The sequence below is a fragment of the Salvelinus namaycush genome, chromosome 21 (genome assembly GCF_016432855.1).
Source record: "Salvelinus namaycush isolate Seneca chromosome 21, SaNama_1.0, whole genome shotgun sequence".
In the NCBI taxonomy this organism is placed as follows: domain Eukaryota; kingdom Metazoa; phylum Chordata; class Actinopteri; order Salmoniformes; family Salmonidae; genus Salvelinus; species Salvelinus namaycush.
Genome location: NC_052327.1, coordinates 10,303,155 through 10,326,480, shown reverse-complemented (window position 1 = coordinate 10,326,480; position 23,326 = coordinate 10,303,155). Strand labels below are relative to the sequence as shown.

Here is a 23,326-nt window from a genome sequence, read left to right as displayed (position 1 = left end):
GGAAATGTCTGTTCTAGTAATTGTATTTCTATGGGAGAGAGAACGTCACGCTTATACAGAACACAGTCTTTAGAGATGCTTTTTTAGATAGGCCTACTGACCTGCTTGTCAGACATGACATCTCTAGTTGTCACTGGGCATATTTTGGGGGGGAAGCCGTATAGTGTAAATCGATTGGTCTCGAACACAGCACAACTCAAATGATTGTCACTTTTCATTCTGACTGACTTTCAGAACAAAGATTCTTGGGAACACATAATCTGCTCCTTCTTGAAAAACAGATCTAAATAGGAAATGTACACTATTAGCTAATAGACAAGTCATATATTCTACTTCATGGACAAATGGGGAATTAGTATATTAGTAATATTCAATATGCTCTGAGTGTTGTCCTAGCTAACCTGCATGTTGAAAGCAGGCCAGCAAAACTGAACTGGTTTTACAGATAGAAACCAGAGCTAGCTCATGTCTGATTCGTAATGATTTCATTTGAGTGCTATCATCAGCATCTACAAATGATGACAACATGATCTGGCTTTAAATCATCTTACTGCTCAGACAAAAGGTCAATTTCAATTCGTCTGATTTAGAAAATGAATGGAAAACACTGGAAACGGTGTCTTTCTTTTGGAAATACCAGTGGAAATGCAACTCCACATGCCAAATGGGAGTGGAGCATAGCACAAAATAATATTAAACTGAAACATTTGGACTATGACAGACAATAACAGTCTTTAAAGCGACCGAAAGGTAAAACTCATCACGGTACACTCATCTTGAAACGATATTAACGTAACTTAACTCTGTCTCTCTAGAATTACCTTAGTAGTTGGGACATATCTAGCTGAAAACTATCTATCTATCTATCTATCTACAGAGCATTTGGAAAGTATTCAGACCCGTTGACTTTTTCCACATAATTATTCACACCCATTACTCAGTACTTTGTTGAAGCACCTTTAACAGCAATTACAGCCTTGAGTCTTCTTGGGCATGACACTACAAGCTTGGCACACCTTTATTTGGGGAGTTTCTCCCATTCTTCTCTGCAGATCCTCTCAAGCTCTGTCAGGTTGGATGGGGAGCGTCGCTGCACAGCTATTTTCAGGTCTCTCCAGAGGTGTTCGATCGTGTTCAAGTCCGGGCTCTGGTTGGGCCACTCAAGGACAGTCAGAGACCTGTCCCGAAGCTACTCTTGCGTTGTCTTGGCTGTGTGCTTAGGGTCGTTGTTCTGTTGGAAGGTGATCCATCGCCCCAGTCTGAGGTCCTGAGTGCTCTGGAGCAGGATTTCTATCAATGATCTCTCTGTACTTTGCTTCGTTCATCTTTCCCTCGATCGTGACTATTCTCCCAGTCCCTGCAGCTGAAAAACATCCCCACAGCATGATTCTGCCACCAGCATCCTTCACCGTAGGGATCGTGCCAGGTATCCTCTAGATGTGACGCTTGGCATTCAGGCCAAAGAGTTCAATCCTGGTTTCATCAGACCAGAGAATCTTGTTTCTCTTTGTCTGAGAGTCCTTTAGGTGCCTTTTGGCAAACTCCAAGCGGGCTGTCATGTTCCTTTTTACTGAGGAGGGGCTTCCGTCTGGCCACTCTACCATAAAGGCCTGATTGGTGGAGTGCTGAAGAGATGGTTGTCCTTCTGGAAGGTTCTCCTATCTCCACAGAGGAACTCTGAAGCTCTGTCAGAGTGACCATAAGTGTAATGGCTTTCGTCGGTAGAAGGAGAGGAGGACCAAAGCGCAGCGTGGTATGTATCCATATTTATTAGAATACTTCTTCAATACGAACAAAACAATAAACAAACGAAAACCAACGAAGCTACAGTCCTGAACGAGAGAACATAAAACACATGAACGCACGAACAGGAACAATCACCCACAAACAAACAGTGAAAACAGGCTACCTTAATATGGTTCCCAATCAGAGACAATGACAAACACCTGCCTCTGATTGAGAACCATATTAGGCCAAACAACAAACCCAACAAATGCCCACCCAGCTCACGTCCTGACCAACTAACCAAAGACTAAACAAAGGAAATAAGGTCAGGAACGTAACAATAAGGGTCTTGATCACCTTCCTGAACAAGGCCCTTCTCCCCCGATTGCTCAGTTTGGCCAGGCGGCCAGCTCTAGGAAGAGTCTTGGTGGTTCCAAACTTCTTCCATTTAAGAATAATGGAGGCCACTGTGTTTTTGGGGACCTTTGATGCTGCAAAAAAATGTTGTACCCCCAGATCTGTGCTTCGACACAATCCTGTCTTAGAGCTCTACAGACAATTCCTTCGACCTCATGGCTTGCTTTTTGCTCTGGCATGCACTGTCAAATGTGGGACCTTATATAGACAGATACAGTTGAAGTCGGAAGTTTACATACACTTAGGTTGGAGTCATTAAAACTCGTTTTTCAACCACTCCACAAATTTCTTGTTTACAAACTATAGTTTTGGCAAGTCGGTTAGGACATCTACTTGTGCATGACACAAGTCATTTTTCCAACAATTGTTTACAAACATTATTTCACTTATAACTCACCGTATCACAATTCCAGTGGGTCAGAAGTTTACATACACTAAGTTGACTCTGCCTTTAAACAGCTTGGAAAATTGCAGAAAATTATCTAATGGCTTTAGAAGCTTCTGATAGGCTAATTGACATCATTTGAGTCAATGGAGGTGTACCTGTGGATGTATTTCAAGGCCTACATTCAAACTCAGTGCATCTTTGCTTGACATCATGGGGAAAATCTAAATAAATCAGCCAAGACCTTATAAAAAAAATTGTAGACCTCCACAAGTCTGGTTCATCCTTGGGAGCAATTTCCAAACACCTGAAGGTACCACGTACAAACAATAGGATGCTAGTGTAAACACCATGGGACCACACGGCCGTCATACCGATCAGGAAGGAGACGCATTCTGTCTCCTAGAGATGAACGCACTTTGGTGTGAAAAGTGCAAATCAATCCCAGAACAACATCAAAGGACCTTGTGAAGATGCTGGAGGAAACAGGTACAAAAGTATCTATATCCACAGTAAAACAAGTCCCATATCGACCAAACCTGAAAGGCCGCTCAGCAAGAAAGAAGCCACTGCGCCTAAACCGCCATTAAAAAAGCCAGACACCAGTTTGCAGCCACACATGGGGACAATGATTGTACTTTTTGGAGAAATGTCCTCTGGTCTGATGAAACAAAAATAGAACTGTTTAGCCATAATGACCATCGTTATGTTTGGAGGAAAAAGGGGTAGGCTTGCAAGCCGAAGAACACCATCCCAATCGTGAAGCACGGGGGTGGCATCAACATGTTGTGGGGGTGCTTTGCTGCAGGAGGGACTGGTGCACTTCGCAAAATAGATGGCATCATGAGGCAGGACAATTATGTGGATACATTGAAGCAACATCTCAAGACAATAGTCAGGAAGTTAAAGCTTGGTCGCAAATGGGTCTTCCAAATGAACAATGACCACAAGCATACTTTCAAAGTTGTGGCAAAATGGCTTAAGGACAACAAAATCAAGGTATCGGATTGGCCATCACAAAGCCCTGATCTCAATCCTATAGAACAGTTGTGGGCAAAACTGAAAAAGCGTGTGCGAGCAAGGAAGCCTACAAACCTGACTCAGTTACACCAGCTCTGTCAGGAGGAATGGGCCAAAATTCACCCAACTTATTGTGGGAAGCTTGTGGAAGGCTACCTGAAATGTTTGACCCAAGTTAAACAATTTAAAGGCAATGCTACCAAATACTAATTGAGTGTAATATTATTCTGATATTATTCTAATATTATTCTGACATTTCACTTTCTTAAAATAAAGTGGTGATCCTTACTGACCTAAGACAGGACATTTTTACTAGGATTAAAAGTCAGGAATTGTGAAAAACTGAGTTTAAATGTATTTGGCTAAGGTGTATGTAAACTTCCGACTTCAACTGTATGTGCCTTTCCAAATCATGTCCAATCACCACAGGTGGACTCCAGTCAAGTTGTAGAAACACCTCAAGAATGATCAATGGAAATAGGATGAACCTGAGCTCAATTTCAAGTCTCATAGCAAAGGGTCTGAATACTTACGTAAATAAGGTTTTCAGTTTTTTATTTTTAATAAATGTGATATAATAAACATTTTCAAAAAACAGTTTTTGCTTTGTCACTATGGGGTATTGTGTGTAGATTGATGAGGTAAGTCTGCATCGTACCAAAAAGTGTACTACACACTGTAGTGTTCCTCGATCGTGTAGTGTGAACTACAGAAGGTTGCAGTGTACTGTAGAATACTATACACCACACTAGAGGTGTCCCGAGTGCTCAGACAAAACGAGTATCATAACAATATAGAGAATTAAAAAACAAAAATACCAGGTAAGTTGACTGAGAACACATTCTCATTTATAGCAACGACCCGGGGAATAGTTACAGGGGAGATGAATGAGCCAATTGTAAGCTGGGGATGATTAGGTGACCGTGATGGTATGAGGGCCAGATTGGGAATTTAGCCAGGACACTGTGGTTAACACCCCTACTCTTACAATAAGTGACATGGGATCTTAAATGACCACAGAGAGTCAGGACACCCGTTTAACGTCCCATCCGAAAGACGGCACCCTACACAGGGCAAAGTCCCCAATCAATGCCCTGGGGCATTGGGATATATATTTTTTTAGACCAGAGGAAAGGGTGCCTTCTACTGGCCCTCCAACGCCACTTCCAGCAGCATCTGGTCTCCCATCCAGGACCCACTCTGCTTAGCTTCAGAAGCAAGCCAGCTGTGGGATGCAGGGTGGTATGCTGCTGGCTAATATGATTATACCACAAGTATTTTTTGTAATTATCCATGATCGAAGAAAAAAAACAGTTGCCAGCACGCATCTCTTTTAATCAAACAGTGTGAAGCGCTGTGTGCTCTAAACAACTATTGGCTAGTTCTTCTGTCTGTAAAGAAACGGTTGAGCCTGCTGCAACAATTATGGATTAGAACAAGCCACTCTCCCTCTACTCTCATTTCCCCAGACAGACACATGCGTGGCTCTGTTTCACTCACTGGAAATAACTACATTGAACAACAATGACTGGCTAGTCTCCCCTTCTCCAAACATTGTGTTTGAATCAGAATCCGTACAGATATAGGATCTTAATTTGATCACTATTGTGTTGCTGAGAATGTTCCTGCACGGCAGGAAATGCAAACTTATAATGTATTGAGGGTTTAGAAAAGCTTCTAAAGTTTGTAATTTTTACTTTAAAATATCTACTTGGCGTTGTTTAGTAGGCTACTTTGTCTGTCCATATAATTATTCCTTTGCAGACTGTCGTTAGATCGTGATCCAATCCCATGCTTGCTAGCTATTATTATTTATTCTTGCCCAGGGATGGTTACCGAGCAACAGATAATTCGAAAATAAAATTACAAATGTAGATCATTTATTTTGATTGTACAAATGTTGTGGCATAAGTGTCGGGAGAGAATTTTTGCTCCTCTCCAAAGTGAAACAAAATATGGGGCACGCAAATTTGCCAACCTTCATCTAAATCTATGTCTAGAATAAATGCAGGCAGTAGTAACCAACCATGCATTAGACTACTTAGCCTATTTCGTTGACAATTGAATAGGACTAAGTAAGTAAATCATGTGCATTTTCATCTGTCAGGGTCATTTACCTTTGAACAATGTGTGTGAATGAGTGAAGGAATATGACAATGCACTCTGAGATGCGCTCTGAGTGATAGAGGCTTTACCAGCATTTAATGCACACTTCTGGGTTTTTCCGATCACAAGTATATTCGATTACAAGTATCATGTTTGATAAAACGGATACTAATAGGACGAGATTGACACACCTCTACTAGACACTAGTATTCTATGCTTGTGTAGTGTTTACTCTAGAATGTTGTAGTATACTGTAGAATACTATACTCCACACTGTAGTATCCCTCGATCGTGTAATGATTACTATAGAAATTTGTAGTATACTGTAGAAAATTGTACTATACACAGTAGTATCCCTCGATCATGTGGTTCTGACTATAGAATTTCATAGAATACTGTTTACTATAATACTAATTTCAACAGTACCTTTCAGCACTACCAGCAGTACGACCAGGAATACAACTCACCCCCCAGGGCAATTGAACTGATTCCAGAAGCAGACCCAAAACAGTGCCGGCGGAGGAGAGGTACTCGGAGTGGTCTTCAAGTCCGACTTAGGAGGCACGCATACCACCCACCCATTCCGAGTATATTACTTGCTAATGTTCAGTCTCTGGAAAATAAAGTTGACGAGCTCAGGGCGAAGGTTTCTTTCCAGAGAGACATCAGGGATTTTAACATACTCTGTCACGACTTCCGCCGAAATCGATCCCTCTCCTTGTTCGAGTGGCGTTCAGCGGTCGACGTCACCGGCCTTCTAGCCATCGCCGATCCACTTTTCATTTTCCATTTGTTTTGTCCTTGTCTTACACACCTGGTTTCATTCCCCCCAATTACTTGGTCATTATTTAACCCTCTGTTCCCCCATGTTTGTTTGTGAGTGATTGTTTGTATGTAATACAGTCCGTTATTGTGGGCTAGATTATTGCGTTGTATTATTGATTCTTTGAGTAAATTACGTTTATTACTCATATCTGCTGTCCTGCACCTGACTCCTCTACACCAGCTACACACAGGCTTATTACACTGTTTCACAGAAACATGGCTCTCTCTGGATATACTGTCTGAGTCGGTACAGCCAGTTGGGTTCTCAGTTCATCGCGCAGACAGGAATAAATATCTCTCCGGGAAGAAAAAGAAAGGCGGGGATGTATGTTTCATGATTAACGACTCATGGTGTAATTGTGATAACATACAGGAACACAAGTTATTTTGTTCATCCGACCTAGAATACCTCACAATCAAATGTCTACTGTATTATCTCCCAAGAGATGTTTATTCGGTTGTAGTCTTGGCCGTGTATATCCCCCTCAAGCCGATACCATGACGGCCCTCAAAGAACTTCACTGGAGTTAATGCAAACTGAAAATCACATATCTTGAGGCTGCATTTATTGTGGCTGGGGATTTTAACAAAACAAATTTGAGGACTAGGCTGCCGAAGTTCTATCAACATATTGACTGTTGTACTCGAGCGGGTAAAACACTCGACCACTGCTATTCAAACTTCCAGGATGCTTACAAGGCTCTCCCCCGCCCTCCTTTCGGGAAATCTGACCAAGACTCCATTTTGCTCCTCCATTTTGCTAAGGACTATTCAACGATGGTCTGACCAATCGGAATCCACGCTTCAGCATTGTTTTGATCATGTGGACTGGGATATGTTCCAGGTAGCTTGCGAAAATCATTTAGATGAACACACTGAAATGGTGACTGAGTCTATCAGGAAGTGTATAGGAGATGTCTATTAAAACCTACCCTAACCAGAAACCGTGGATAGATGGCAGCAATCACGCAAAACTGAAAGTGCGAACCACCGAATTTATCCATGGCAAGATTACTGGGAAAATGGCGGAATACAAACAGTGTAGTTATTCCTTCCGCAAACATGCAAAACGTCAGTATTGAGACAAAGTGGAGTCGCAATTCAACGGCTCAGACACGAGACGTATGTGGCAGGGTCTACAGACAATCACAGACTACAAAAGGAAAACCAGCCACGTCGTGGACACCAACGTCTTGCTTCCGGACAAGCTAAACACCTTCTTTGCCCGTCTTTGAGGATAATACAGTGCCAACGATGTGGCCCGCTACAAAGGACTGTGGGCTCTCTTTCTCCGTGGCCGATGTGAGTAAGACATTTAAGCGTGTTAACCCTCGCAAGGCTGCCGGTCCAGCCTAGCCGCGTCCTCAGAGCATGCGCAGACCATGGCCACATTTATGGCCATATTCAATCTCTCCCTATCCCAGTCTGCTATCCCCACATGCTTCAAGATGGCCACCATTGTTCCTGTAACCAAGAAAGCAAAGATAACTGAACAAAACCACTCACTTCTGTCATCATGAAGTGCTTTGAGAGACTAGTCAAGGATCATATCACCTATACCTTAACTGTCATCCTAGAGCAGACCTGGGCAATTCCAGTCCTCGGAGGTATGATTGGTGTCACACTTTTCCCCCATCCCTAGCAAATACACCTGATTTAAGCTAATTGCATTTTTAACTGAATAGTTGATTATTGGAGTCAGGTGTGTTAGCTGGGGCTGGGGCAAAAGTGACACCAATCAGATCCACAGACAATGTAATCGCCATCACACTGCACACTGCCCTATCCCATCTGCACAAGAGGAATACCTATGTAAGATTGCTGTTCATTGACTACAGCTCAGCATTCAAAACCATAGTACCCTCCAAGCTCATCATTAAGCTCGAGTCCCTGGGTCTGAACCCCACCCTGTGCAACTGGGTCCTGGACTTCCTGGCGGGTTGCCCCCAGGTGGTGAAGGCAGGAAACAACACCTCCACTTCACTGATCCTCAACACTGGGGCCCCCTCCTGTACTCCCTGTTCACCCATGACTGCGTGGCATTGCACGCCTCCAACTCAATCATCAAGTTTGCAGACGACACAACATTAGTAGGCTTGATTACCAACAATGATGAAACAGCCTACAGGGAGGAGGTGAGGGCTCTGGGAATGTGGTGCCAGGAAAATATCCTCTCACTTAACGTCAACAAAACAAAAGGGATGATCGTGGACAGCAGAGGGAGCACCCCTCTATCCACATCGACGGGATCGCAGTGGAGAAGGTGGAAAGCTCCTTGGCGTACACATCACTGACAAACTGAAATGGATGACCCACACAGACGGTGTGTTAAAGAAGGGGCAACAGCCTCTCCTTGAGAGCATCCTGTCGGGCTGTATCACCGCTTGTTACGGCAACTGCACTGCCCACAACCGCAGGGCTCTCCAGAGGGTGGTGTGGTCTGCCTAACGCATCACCAGGGACAAACTACCCGCCCTCCAGGACACCTACAGCACCCGATGTCACAGGAAGGCCAAAAAGATCATCAAGGACAACAACCACACGAGCCACTGCCTACTCACTACGCTATCATCCAGAAGGCGAGGTCATTACAGGTACATCAATGCTGGGACCGAGATAATTAATTACAGCTTCTATCTCAAGGCCATCAGACTGTTAAATAGCCATCACTAGCACACAGAGGCTGCTGCCTACATACATAAACTTGAAATCACTGGCCACTTAAATAATGGAACACTAGTCACTTTAATAATGTTTACATATCTTGCATTACTCATCTCGTATGTACAGTTGAAGTCGGAAGTTTACATACACCTTAGCCAAATACATTTAAACTCGTTTTTTCCCAATTCCTGACTTTTAATCCTAGTACAAATTCCCTGTCGTAGGTCAGTTAGAATCACCACTATTTTAATAGTAGAGAGAATTATTTATATCAGCTTTGATTTCTTTCATCACATTCCCAGTGGGTCAGAAGTTTTCATACACTCAATTAGTATTTGGTAGCATTGCCTTTCAATTGTTTAACTTTGGTCACATGTTTCGGGTAGCCTTCCACAAGCTTCCCACAATAAGTTGGGTGAATTTTGGCCCATTCCTCCTGACAGAGCTAGTGCAACTGAGTCAGGTTTGTAGGCCTCCTTGCTCGCACATGCTTTTTCAGTTCTGCCCACAAATCTTCAAAAGGATTGAGGTCAGGGCTTTGTGATGGCCACTCCAATACCTTGACTTTGTTGTTCTTAAGCCACTTTGCCACAGCTTTGGAAGTTTGCTTGGGGTCATTGTTCATTTGGAAGACCCATTTGGGACCAAGCTTTAACTTCCTGACTGATGTCTTGAGATGTTGCTTCAATATATCCGCATAATTGTCCTGCCTCATGATGCCATCTATTTTGTGAAGTGCACCAGTCCCTCCTGCAGCAAAGCACCGCCACAACATGATGCTGCCACCACCGTGCTTCATGGTTGGGATGGTGTTCTTTGGCTTGCAAGCCTCCCCCTTTTCCCTCCAAACATAACGATGGTCATTATGGCCAAACAGTTCTATTTTTGTTTCACCAGACCAGAGGACATTTCTCCAAAAAGTACGATCTTTGTCCCCATGTGCAGTTGCAAACCGTAGTCTGGCTTTTTTATGGCGGTTAAGGAGCAGTGGCTTCCTTGCTGAGCGGCCTTTCAGGTTATGTTGATATAGGACTCGTTTTACTGTGGATATACAGTCGTATGAAAAAGTTTGGGCACCCCTCTGAGGCTGCATAATAATTTACTCTGTCGTCACAGAAAATGATCACAGTGGCATGCCATTCATTTTCTAATAAAAGCTGAGTACTGGGGTATTGTCCAGACAAAGATTTTTAGTGTAGCAATATTAAGTTGTATGAAATTAAATCAGATGTGAAAAATAGGCTATGCATAATGCATAAATGTGGGCACCCTTGTCATTCTGTTGATTTGAATACCTGTAACTACTTAGCACTGATTAATTGGAACACACAATTGGTTTGGTGAGCTCATTAAGCCTTGAACTTCGTAGACAAGTGCATCCAATCATGAGAAAAGGTATTTAAGGTGGCCAATTGCAAGTTGTTGTTCTCTTTGACTCTCCCCTGAAGAGTGGCAACATGGGGGCCTCAAAACAACTCTCAAATGACCTGAAAACAAAGATTGTTCAACATTATGGTTTAGAGGAAGGCTACAAAAAGCTATCGCAGAGATGTAAGCTGTCAGTGTCCACTGTGAGGAACATAGTGAGGAAATGGAAGACCACAGGCACAGTTCTTGTTAAGGCCAGAAGTGGCAGGCCAAGTAAAATATCGGAGAGGCAAAGGCAAAGGATGGTGAGAACGGTCAAAAACAGCCCACAGACCACCTCCAAAGACCTACAACATCATCTTGCTGCAGATGGTGTCACTGTGCATCGTTCAACAATTCAGCGCACTTTGCACAAGGAGAAGCTGTATGGGAGAGTGATGCGGAAGAAGCCTTTTCTGCACACACTCCACAAACAGAGTCGCTTGAGGTATGCAAACGCACATTTGGACAAGCCAGCTTCATTTTGGAATAAGGTGCTGTGGACTGATGAAACAAAGATTGAGTTATTTGGTCATAACAAGGGACGTTATGCATGGCGGCAAAAGAACACAGCGTTCCAAGAAAAACACTTGCTACCCACAGTAAAATTTGGTGGGGGTTCCATCATGCTGTGGGGCTGTGTGGCCAGTGCCGGTACTGGGAATCTTGTTAAAGTTGAGGGTCGCATGGATTCCACTCAATATCAGAAGATTCTTGGGAATAATGTTGAACAATCAGTCACAAAGTTGAAGTTACGCCGGCGCTGGATATTTCAACAAGACAGCGACCCAAAACACTGCTCAAAATCTACCCGGGCATTTATGCAGAGGAACAAGTACAATGTTCTGGAATGGCCATCCCAGTCCCCAGACCTGAATATCATTGAGAATCTGTGGGATGATTTGAAGCGGGCTGTCCATGCTCGGCAACCATCAAACCTAACTGAACTGGAGATGTTTTGTAAGGAGGAATGGTCCAAAATACCTTCATCCAGAATCCAGACACTCATTAGAGGCTATGGGAAGCGTCTAACAGGCTGTTATTTTAGCAAAAGGAGGCTCTACTAAATATTGATGTGATTTTTCTATTGGGGTGCCCAGATTTATGCACCTGTCTAATTTTGTTTTGATGCATATTGCACATTTTCTGTTAATCCAATAAACCTCATTTCACTACTGAAATATTACTGTGTCCATCAGTTATTTGATAGATCAAAATGAAATTGCTGATCCAAACACCCAATTATTTATAAATGGAAATCATGGAAATTGTCAGGGGTACCCAAACTTTTTCATACGACTGTAGATACTTTCGTGCCTGTTTCCTCCAGCATCTTCACAAGGTCCTTTGATGTTGTTCTGGGATTGATTTGCATCTCTAGGAGACAGAATGCGTCTCCTTCCTGAGCGGTACGATGTCTGGGTGGTCCCATGGTGTTTAAACTTGCGTACTATTGTTTGTACAGATGAACGTGGTACCTTCAGGCATTTGGAAATTGCTCCCAAGGATGAACCTGACTTAAGGAGGTCTACAATTCTTTTCTGAGGTCTTGGCTGATTTATTTAGATTTTGCCATGATGTCAAGCAAAGAGGCACTGAGTTTGAAGGTAGGCCTTGAAATACATCCACAGGTACACCTCCAATTGACTCATATGATGTCAATTAGCCTATCAGAAGCTTCTAAAGCCATGACATAATGTTCTGGAATTTTCCAAGCTGTTTAAAGGCACAGTCAACTTAGTGTATGTTAACTTTTGACCCACTGGAACTGTGATAAAGTGAGTTATAAGTGAAATAATCTGTCTGTAAACAATTGTTCTTGTTAACAAGAAATTTGTAGAGTGGTGGATAAATAAGTTTTAATGACTCCAACCTAAGTGTATGTAAACTTCCAACTTCAACTGTGTATATACTGTATCCATGCTAATCTGCTGTGTCGTAGTCTATGCCGCTCTGACATTGCTCGTATTTATATATTCTTACTTCCATTCCTTTTTCTTAGATTTGTGTGTATTGGGTATACGTTGTGAAATTGTTAGATATTACTGCACTGTCGGAGCTAGAAACACAAGCATTTCGCTACTCCCGCAATAACATCTGCCTAACACGTGTATGTGACCAATACAATTGTATTTGATTTGCATACTATGGTTGGCCTACAAATAAATGTAACTTTGTAAATAATAGCATGTATTTATTCATATTACTTTACTGTGCAATGACAATCATGTACAATGTGTTGTATTGTAAATATGCAGCCATATAAAAAAGCTGAGGTATCAAGGTGGAAAGGTGAAACTCATTCCCATGAATGCGATCATTTTATTTATGGAAATAAATCATATCCACATTAAATAATGCTATAGTTTACTACAGTACTTACTATAGAATGATGTACTACACTGAAGTAAATTGTAGTATACTATACTACACACTGTCTTGATATGCTAATATTTAATCTGCATATACCCACCCATTCCCCACCCCCATAACACAATTTGCTGCCACCCATCAGTGAGAAACTTACATGCCAAGTATAGACTATATATTGTCTTCCCTAGAAGTTATATAAAACCACATAAGAACTGAATTTATCTACTCAGTCCCAGTCCTACCTACTTACAGGTTATGGAAAAATATTGCTTTCAGTATTCGTTCAGTAGTTTTCCTCAATACCATGTACAAATTACCTCTGTGAATTTCAAATCTGTACTTGAAAAGAGTATCTTTGAATATAAAATTGATACTTACAATGCGGATCCCTTCACCTCCAGTGTCCATTTTCAGACTCACAACTTGACAGTTACCCTATGGATAATGCAGAGACGGAGTCAGTATAAACATTCCACACAGCATCGACAGACTTTCCACCTAGTTGCCTCAGGGATTCGAACCAACAACCTTTCAGTTACTGGCCCAACACTTTTAACCAGTAGGCTATGTGCCACACAGTAAAGTCTGCAGAAACACTACAGTGAACCCATACAGAGAAATAGTATATTGCCATATATTGTAACATGTATGTACATGTATTTACATACTGTATGTAAATAACATATATCTAAATATACAGTATGTTTAAGCCTTATATGAACATATGGTGAGCTTTGGATTTGAAATAACACTATGAGGTTAAAGTGCGGACTGTCAGCTTTAATTTTAGAGTATTTCCAGTTTTTGTACATAGTCCCCACATGTTAAGGGACCAAAGGTATTGGGACAAATTCACTTATATATGTATTAAAGTAGTAAAAAGTTAAGTATTTGGTCCCATATTCCTAGCACACAATGACTACATCAAACGTGTGGCTCTACAAATGTGTTGGATGCATTTGCTGTTTCTTTTGGTTCTGTTTCAGATGATTTTGTGCCAAATACAAATGAATGGTGAATAACGTATTGTCATTTTAGAGTCACTTTTACTGTAAATAAGAATAGAATGTTTCTAAACACTTCTACATTATTGTGGATGCTACCATGATTACGTATAATCCTGAATTAATTGTGATAATGATAAGTGAGAAAGTTACAGAGACATAAATATCATACCCTCCAGAAAATGCTAACGAAAATGCTAATGCTCCCCTGTTATTGTAATGGTGAGAGGTTAGCATTTTTCGGGGTATGATATTTGTGCGTCTGTAACTTTCTCACTACAGTATTTATACCGTAGTAAACTATAGTATTTTTCCATGTATAACAAATTATTATATGAAATATCCCTGACCCATGATGGAGTAGGTCAAGCCTAACTATGAATGGAATTTCATAAGGATCAGCAAGTGATAAATGTTCAACTTCTTATTTTTGGGGGATGCCAATTGGTCATGCGTAATGCCTTGCCAAAAGCCCGGGGAGGAAGTGAGAGTTAGTATTGGAAGAATGGAGGAATGAGCTCAGTCTGAACACACACAGAGTTATGTCTTCCTTCACAGACACCTGGCTCTGGTGCCAGAGAGAGTGAGATAAAGCAATATCCATGTGGATGAGGCTGAATCCTGACTAACTGCCACTAAATGACTAAACACCTGCATTTCATATGGTAAATCAAACATGTGCATACAAACTTCTGAAAAGCAGTGCCCTTAAAAAGGGACAGTTGACAAGATGGTGAAATACTAGAAATAGGATGCCTTGTCATGGAAAAATGGGGTCCTTTACTCCAACCATTGGATTTCGTAACACACACACCCACACTGATGCATTTGCCTGTCACTGTTTTTGGACCTACTGTACATCAAGCTGTAACTTAAAAGTCAGAGAAGACACTTACTAGCTTTTGCACCTTGTAGTTTGAGGAAAACATAACAGCCAAGACAAAAAACAACCAAAGCATTGGACAGTAACATCTAACTAATTGGGCTGAGGTCATAATAATACCTACCACAACATTACAAATATTCCAAGTATAAACTATAAATACATTTAATGACCATCACAGCCGTCCAAATAAGGCATTATCCATTATCCCCTCTGAAAAACAAAGTCCCAGGACAGAGAAAAGCCAGGGTAACCTGAACCAAATGCTCTGAAATAGGACACATTTAGTAATGCTGGCTAGCTCGGTTTCCTGCCCTGCCAAACAGCTGGCGTCCTGGCCTGGGTACGTTTAGCCAGGAAAGCCTGATCACTCCTGAAGCTCCATGATTTAAGAGTGGGGAGATATGCTGGCCTAGTGATGGGCTAGGTTGGTAGGCGAGTCCCTAGCCTTAGAGTGGATTGGAATCTGACTGCAAAAGTGCCACCTCAACCTGTAGAAGAACCCAAAGACTAGGGGGAAGATCTAAGTCCAGAAAAAAATCTGTGTATTGGTTTATAGGCTATTGATGGTCTGATTGTAGCAAGGCTGGATTTGATCACACCCCATTTAACTGCATCGCTAAGGAACCAGATTGCAGCTGTTCTTGGCTAAGGGTGGGTGGAGATTGAACAGAGCAGCAGAGTCAGCAGGTTTCCTCCTCATCTCAACCCATTACACGCCTGAAAGAGCTAATTTTCTCACAACAGACCTCATATACATAACACTTCCAGAGACGCACAACAAGAGCATTTGAGAGTTTAAGAAACTTACTCCCAGAACATGGGACATTTCATTTCAACTCAGTCCATTCAGCAAGTAAATTTTTTTCTTCCTCTCATAAATCGAAACATCCTCAGAAATGAATGGGAAATGTTCTATTAATGAGTTGAATTTTAAGAATTGTCATAAAATTGCTGAATTAAAACTAAACTGACTCCAACCCTATGTCCTACTCATTTACATCGACACACAACGCAGATGTATAACGCTAAAAGTAATATAGGAATCCAGACACACCGGATAGTCATTAATCCTGGCATAAGGACTTGGAATCGGTCTGCAGTGTGAGTAACCTAAATACAAAAATCCTTCCATCACAGCTGCTTCTGATAAGAACTTCCTCTAGAAGTGTGACTACCTCAGATGCCAGACCTGATGTGTATAAGTAACATGCTCCATTCTGGTGTGGACCAAAGTCTTCCTTTACATTACATAATATAAAGGACTTGGTCTGAACTGAACTGGGCTGGGCTAAGCTCAAGTAGAATGTTATAATGGAGGATGGTGTTCCTGGTTCACACATGCATACGGAAGATCACTATCAAATCAAATCAAACTGTATTTGTCACATGCTCCAAATACAACAAGTGGAGACCTTACTGTGAAATGCTTACTTACAAGCCCTTAACCAACAGTGCAGTTCAAGAAGAGTTAAGAAAATATTTACCAAATAAACTAAAGTAAAAAAATATAAAAAGTAACACTATAAAATATCAATAATGAGGCTATATACAGGGGGTACTGGTACCGAGTCAATGTGTGGGGGTACAGGTTAGTCAAGGTCTTTTGCAAATGTAGGTAGGGGTGAAGTGACTATGCATCGATAATAAACAGCGAGTAGCAGCAGTGTACAAAACAAATGGAGGGGGGGTGTCAATGTAAATAGTCCGATGGCCATTTGATTAATTGTTGAGGATCCCCTGGGGGTCAGGGTTGGCAAGTCCAGGATCCAGTTGCAGAGGGAGGTTTTTAGTCGTCTTAGCTTAGTGATGAGTTTTGTGGACGCTGTGGTGTTGAACGCTGAGCTGTAGTCAATTAACAGCCTTCTCACACAGGTGTTCCTTTTGTCCAGGTGGGAAAGGGCAGTGTGGAGTGCGATTGAGATTACGTAATCTGTGGAACTGTTGGGGCGGTATGCGAATTGGAGTGGGTCTAGGGTATCCGGGAGGATGCTGTTGATGTGAGCCATGACCAGCCTTTCAAAGCACTTCATGGCTACCGACGTGAGTGCTACGGGTCGGTAATCATTTAGGCAGGTTACCTTCGCTTCCTTGGGCACAGGGACTATGGTGGTCTGCTTGAAACATGTAGGTATTACAGACTCAGTCAGGGAGAGGTTGAAAATGTCAGTGAAGACACTTGCCAGTTGGTCTGCGCATGCTTTGAGTACATGTCTTGGTAATCCATCTGGCCCCGCGGCTTTGTGAATGTTAACCTGTTTACCGAGAGCGTTATCACACAGTCATCCAGAACAGCTGGTGCTCTCGAGGCATTTAGCTCGTCTGGTAGGCTTTGCGTCACTGGGCAGCTCGCTTCTGGGTTTCCCTTTATAGTCCGTAATAGTTTTCAAGCCCTGCCACATCCGACGAGCGTCAGAGACGGTGTAGTAGGATTCAATCTTAATCCTGTATTGACGCTTTGCTTGTTTGATGGTTCGTCTGAGGGCATAGCGGGATTTCTTATAAGCGTCCGGGTTAGTGTCCCGCTCCTTGAAAGTGGCAGGTCTAGCCTTTAGCTCGATGCGGATGTTACCTGCAATCCATGGCTTCTGGTTGGGATATGTATGTACGGTCACTGTGAGGACGACGTCATCGATGCTCTTATTGATGAAGACGATGACTGAGGTGGTATACTCTTCAATGTCATTGGATGAATCCCGGAACATATTCCAGTCTGTGCTAGCAAAACAGTCCTTTAGCATAGCATCCGCTTCATCTGACCACTTCCGTATTGAGCGAGTCACTGGTACTTCCTGCTTTAGTTTTTGCTTGTAAGCAGGAATCAGGAGGATATAATTATGGTCAGATTTGACAAATGGAGGGCGGGCGAGAACTTTGTATGCATCACTGTGTGTGGAGTAAATGTGGTCTAGAGTTTATTTTCCTCTGGTTGCACATGTGACATGCTGGTAGAAATTAGGTAAAACCGATTTAAGTTTGCCTGCATTAAAGTCCCCGGCCACTAGGAGTGCCGCTTCTGGATGAGCATTTTCTTGTTTGCTTATGGCCTTATAGAGTTGGTTGATTATGGTCTTAGTGCCAGCATCGGTCTGTGGTGGTAAATAGACAGCTACGAATAATATAGATGAGAACTTTCTTGGTAGATAGTGTGGTCTACAGCTTATCATAAGGTACTCTACCTCAGGCAAGCGATACCTCGAGACTTCATTAATATTAGTCATTGTGCACCAGCTGTTATTGACAAATAGACACATACCCCCACCCCTCGTCTTACCAGACGTAGCTTCTCTGTTCTGCCGGTGCATGGAAAATCCTGCCAGCTCTATATTATCCGAGGTTTACATGTGTATGTGTGGGAGGGGAACAACTGATAGGAATATAAAATACACTAATCATGTTTAAATCCTCACTATGATAGATCTGAATATTGCTACATTAAGAATGATCATAATTCCGTTTTTATAGCAAGAGCTTAAAATGTATGCCTATTTTTAGTTGTTGTATGGAAAGCCAGTTTGGACCACACCTATTGTGGCTCTATTTCCTGGATCAATTTTCAGTGGGCTCAGTGAATCTCCAGGGCTTCTTCACAATAAGCCTTTGCATGCCACCAAGGAGGCCTAGTGTCTGAGCCTGAGGATGTTGCGTGAGGTATGCAGATACATCAGGCCCAAGGCAGGAGAGACGTTGATATGTAGATGTTGGCTTAACTGATGTTGTGCTCAACAGTCAATCGGCAATGGCACATGCTGGAAATACTTTCCTTTCGAGAGTCAATCCACGAAAATCAATAGAATATGAGTATTTTAATCTGTATCAATAATATAGATGTGTTCTGAGTTTAATTAATACCTGCAGAACAATGTCTGGTAAAAAATGATCTATGGTTTTGGCTTTTTATAAATGCCGATATATTTATGCCTAGAGGAAAAGGAATAGCTCTTGAAAAAATGTTACTGATATGTTTTTGTGGGAGAAGCCAGAACCAAAGGCAATATCCAGATACATTGGAGTTTTTTTCTTTGATTTCACATTAACAAGAGATGATTCCTAACTGCTAACACATGTGCAAGACTGTGCTGCACTTTATCCCAGAGACTGGGGCTTTTTCCAGGTTAGCAGAGTAAAAGTGACAGTGAGGAGGAAATAAAGAGTGAGAGAGGGAGAAAGAGAGAGAGAGAGAGAGAAAGAGAGAGAGATAGAGAGGCCCACATAAAAATGACTACAGTTTACTATAGAATACTATACTACTTCCTATAGAATTCTCGATCATGTGTAGTACTTACTATATAATTTTGTAGTATACGGTAAAATACTACAACACACTGTTGTATCCGTCAATTGTGTACTACTTACTATAGAATTGTGTAGTATACTGTAGAATACTATACTACACACTATATTGATATGCAAATATTTAATTTGCATATGCCCATTTCCCTCCCCATATCCCAATTTGTCTCACCCTTGAGTTGAGTGAGAAACCTACCTGCCAAGTATCTATGTAGACCAAGGTTTCACAATCTCGGATCTGGGGCCCCTGCTGGGTGTATGTTATATCTGAAAAAACAATACAGTAAATACTACAGTGTATTACAGTAATGTCAGCAAAACACTACAGTAAATACTACATAAATATAGTAATACTACTGTTGTATTTTTTAATGTGGGGCAAACAGAGAGAGAGCGAGGCAGATCGCTCAAGTGACTTCGAAATTAGACGTATAGATGTTGCATCTAGCTATACAATTCAGTACAGTAACATCACACAAACATGCATTTCTCTGGGAGACACTGGTGGAGATTCTGACGCTGTACAAGTTGTGGTTGTGCATACCCCAACACTGAAAAGAGGTAAGAAATGCTGTATGCATTTTCTGTTATGCTTTGTGATTCAATAATGATTTTGTTGGTAATTGACCAAAATAGTTAGCTTAGCTATGTTTGCCTGTTCAGCATATTGCCTGCCTATATACAGCATTGATTCCTATCTAGTGTGAACTACCAACCAGAACGACTGAATGAATACCCAGCATGGTCAGCAAAGTAAACAATGGGTCATCTGCATGACATATTGGCGGACTATGGGCCATCAAGTCACAGGATGGTACATTAGTATGACATGTTCCACTGGTTACAGCACTGCATCCTATGTATGTAAAAGACACTGTTGTGACACTGACTTATTTGGTGGAAATATTTTAGCCCCAATTTAGCTGTAGTCAACAGAGAATTGATGGTGATTCACAACCCTGAAGAGCATTGAAGTAAATGCGTAAACCCACCTCCCGGGTGGCGCAGTGGTCTAGGGCACTGCATCGCAGTGCTAGCTGCGCCACCAGAGTCTCTGGGTTCACGCCCAGGCTCTGTCGCAGCCGGCCGCAACCGGGAGGTCCGTGGGGCGACGCACAATTGGCATAGCGTCGTCCGGGTTAGGGAGGGTTTGGCCGGTAGGGATATCCTTGTCTCAGTATGTAAAAATGTAATAAAAATGTATGCACTCTACTGTAAGTCGCTCTGGATAAGAGCGTCTGCTAAATGACTAAAATGTAAAAAATGTAAAAATGTAAATTGAAGAATATGAGGTGGTTGAATTCAGATACGGTGCGTACGTTCTCACAATAATGTATTAATTTCCCATCAATATGATGTTATCGAATGAAAATCAACATTTATTTGGCATATGCATATAGGATACAGGCTGATGTATACGGGAATATGACATTGCATTGTACCATGTACAATTGAAGTAACAATTTGTTTCATGTTTTCCCAATGTCAACCTTAAAATGTCCAGGATAGCTTGGCCCTGTTGGACGGAGGAAACAGTCAGCCATAGACGATGACGAACATCCTAACCCTTCAGCTGCACTATATGCGTCACCATCAGCAGTGTCCATGTGATGTTGTACCTGCTACCCCAGAAACCAACCAAATCAACTCTATTTCTCATTAATTAAATTCACAAGATGAGAATGAAGTCACGCGTCAGCAATTGATCATTTAAGCTCTGTAGCAGGGCTGTAAGGATGCACATTGGTCATACCGGCTCTGATGACCTCCTAGTAGGGAGTGAAAGGTGGGAATCAGGAGCAGCACATAACAGTTTGTGACCTGGAGGTGTGGGACCTGGCAACATGGTTGTCATTCCAAGCTGCTGTGTGTGGCGAGTACTGGCCTCCCGTGATCCACTGCGGCACCATGTAGGCTTTTTTTCCTGGAAGCTGGTAGTTAGCTATATATGTCCTGCCTTGTTTGTGTGTTTTATTTCAGTTACATGTGTTCAGTTGTCGTTGTAATTTACTCTTTTTTTGTTGAAAACAGTCACTTATACCTTGTAAAGTTTTTATTAGTGAATTATGTGGATTTTTCACAACAGAGATTTGTGGTCAGTCTTTTCATGCAGCAAGAAGTCCAAGGCATCCATTGTTCTGTTACTCCAGCAGTGTTGATGCTGATCTCACTGAAATGTATTGAAATCACTTATTAGCACAAGTGTCAATGGCCTTTACAAACCAAGTTTTTAATAGTATTGATACTAACTCAATGTAATTGTATATTCATTTCTCAAGTTTCATCAGGAAAAGGTATAATACTTATAACAAGCGTAATGTCTGACATTCTGTATGAACAAAAGTTTCCTACCAAGCCCTTTGCACTGGTTTTCCTGGAAAAACTCTTGCTTGGTTGCTTGTGTCGGGAGGGACGATTCGGAGTCTTTGGGGATTGTTGGCACTGTGTGGGAAAACATCAAATTAATTGTTACTTCAATAGTACAATGCAATTTCATATTCCTGTATATACCCCACTGTATCCTGTGCATATGACAAATAAACATGAATTTTGATAGCATAATATGGATGGAATATGTATTGTGTTGCTTTAACCAGTGTAACATGCTAAGGTAACCATCCAATTATTTTATGGTCCATACTCAACCAAATAAAAAAAATATAAAAAATAAAAATAAAAAATATTCAGACCCCTTCCCTTTCTCCACATTTTGTTACGTTACAGCCTTATTCTAAAATGGATTTAAAAAAACGAATCCTCATCAATCTATACCCAATACCCCATAATGACAAAGCGAAAACAGGTTTTTAGAAATGTCTGCAAATGTATAAAAAAATAAATCCCTTATTTACATCCCTTTGCTATGAGACTCGAAATTGAGCTCAGGTGCATCCTGTTTCCATTGATCCTCCTTGAGATGTTCCTACAACTTTATTGGAGTCCACCTGTGGTAAATTCAATTGATTGGACATGATTCTGAAAAGCACTCACCCGTCTATGTAAGGTCCCACAGTGGACAGTGCATGTCAGAGCAAAAAACAAGCCATTAGGTCAAAGACATTGTCCGTAGAGCTCTGAGACAAGAATGTGTCAAAGTACAGATCTGGGGAAGGGTACCAAAAAATGTCTGCAGCATTGAAGGTCCCCAAGAACACAGTGGCCTCCATCATTCTTAAAGGGAAGAAGTTTGGAACCACCAAGACTCTTCCTAGGGCTGGCCGCCTGGGCAAACTGAGCAATCGGGGGAAAAGGGCCTTGGTCAGGGAGGTGACCATGAACCAGATGGTCTCTCTGACAGAGCTCCAGAGTTCCTGTGTGAAGATGGGAGAACCTTCCAGAGGGACAACCATCTCTTCAGCACTCCACCAATCAGGCCTTTATGGTAGTGGCCAGACGAAAGCCACTCCTCAGTAAAAGGCACATGACAGCCCAATTGGAGTTTGCCAAAAGGCAACTAAAGGACTCTCAGACCATGAGAAACAAGATTCTCTGGTCTGATGAAACCAAGGTTGAACTCTTTGGCCTGAATGCGAAGCGTCACGTCTGGAGGAAACCTGGCACGATCCCTACGGTGAAGCATGGTGGTGGCAGCATCATGCTGTGGGGATGTTTTTCAGCTGCAAGGACTGGGAGACTTGTCAGGATTGAGAGAAAGATGAACGGAGCAAAGTACAGAGAGATCCTTGATGAAAACCTGCTACAGAGCGATCAGGACCTCAGACTGGGGTGAAGATTCACCTTCCAACAGGACAACGACCCTAAGCAGACAGCCAATGCAACGCAGAAGTGGCTCCGGAACAAGTCTCCGAATGTCCTTTAGTGGCCCAGCCAGAGCCCGGACATGAACCAGATCAGACATTTCTGGAGACCTGAAAATAGCTGAGCAGCGACGCTCCCCATCGAACCTGACAGAACTTGAGAGGATCTGCAGTGAAAAATGGGAGAAACTACCCAAATACAGGTGTGCCAAGCTTGTAGTGTAATACCCAAGAAGACTCGAGGCTGTAATTGCTGCCAAAGGTCCTTCAACAAAGTACTAAGTAAATGGTCTGAATACTTATGTTAATATGATATTTCAGTTTTTATTATTAATACATTTGCAAAAATGTCTAAAAATCTGTTTTTGCTTTGTCATTATGGGGTATTGTGTGTAGATTGATGAGGAAAAAACAAGTTAATCAATTTTAGAATAAGGCTGTAATGTAACAAAATATGGAAAAAGTC

At 41.9% G+C, this 23,326-nt stretch overlaps 1 protein-coding gene and 1 long non-coding RNA gene across 2 annotated transcripts in view; both read right to left on the bottom strand.

Moving 5' to 3' along the window:
• Positions 1-19,353, bottom strand: part of itga11b (integrin, alpha 11b) — a 133,566-nt gene extending 114,213 nt beyond the window's left edge. Inside the window, exons 1-2 of the mRNA XM_039017178.1 lie at positions 19,299-19,353; positions 13,301-13,357 (exon numbers count right to left, since the gene is read on the bottom strand). The gene's annotated coding sequence lies outside the window, so the exon portion shown is untranslated. The remainder of the gene's footprint in view (positions 1-13,300; positions 13,358-19,298) is intronic.
• Positions 19,354-20,453: 1,100 nt separating this feature from the next.
• Positions 20,454-21,822, bottom strand: LOC120066078. The gene is made up of 2 exons (XR_005478731.1): positions 21,455-21,822; positions 20,454-21,272 (listed from the first exon to the last, which is right to left on the bottom strand). It is a non-coding gene; the product is annotated as an uncharacterized LOC120066078 (long non-coding RNA).
• Positions 21,823-23,326: the final 1,504 nt, after the last annotated feature.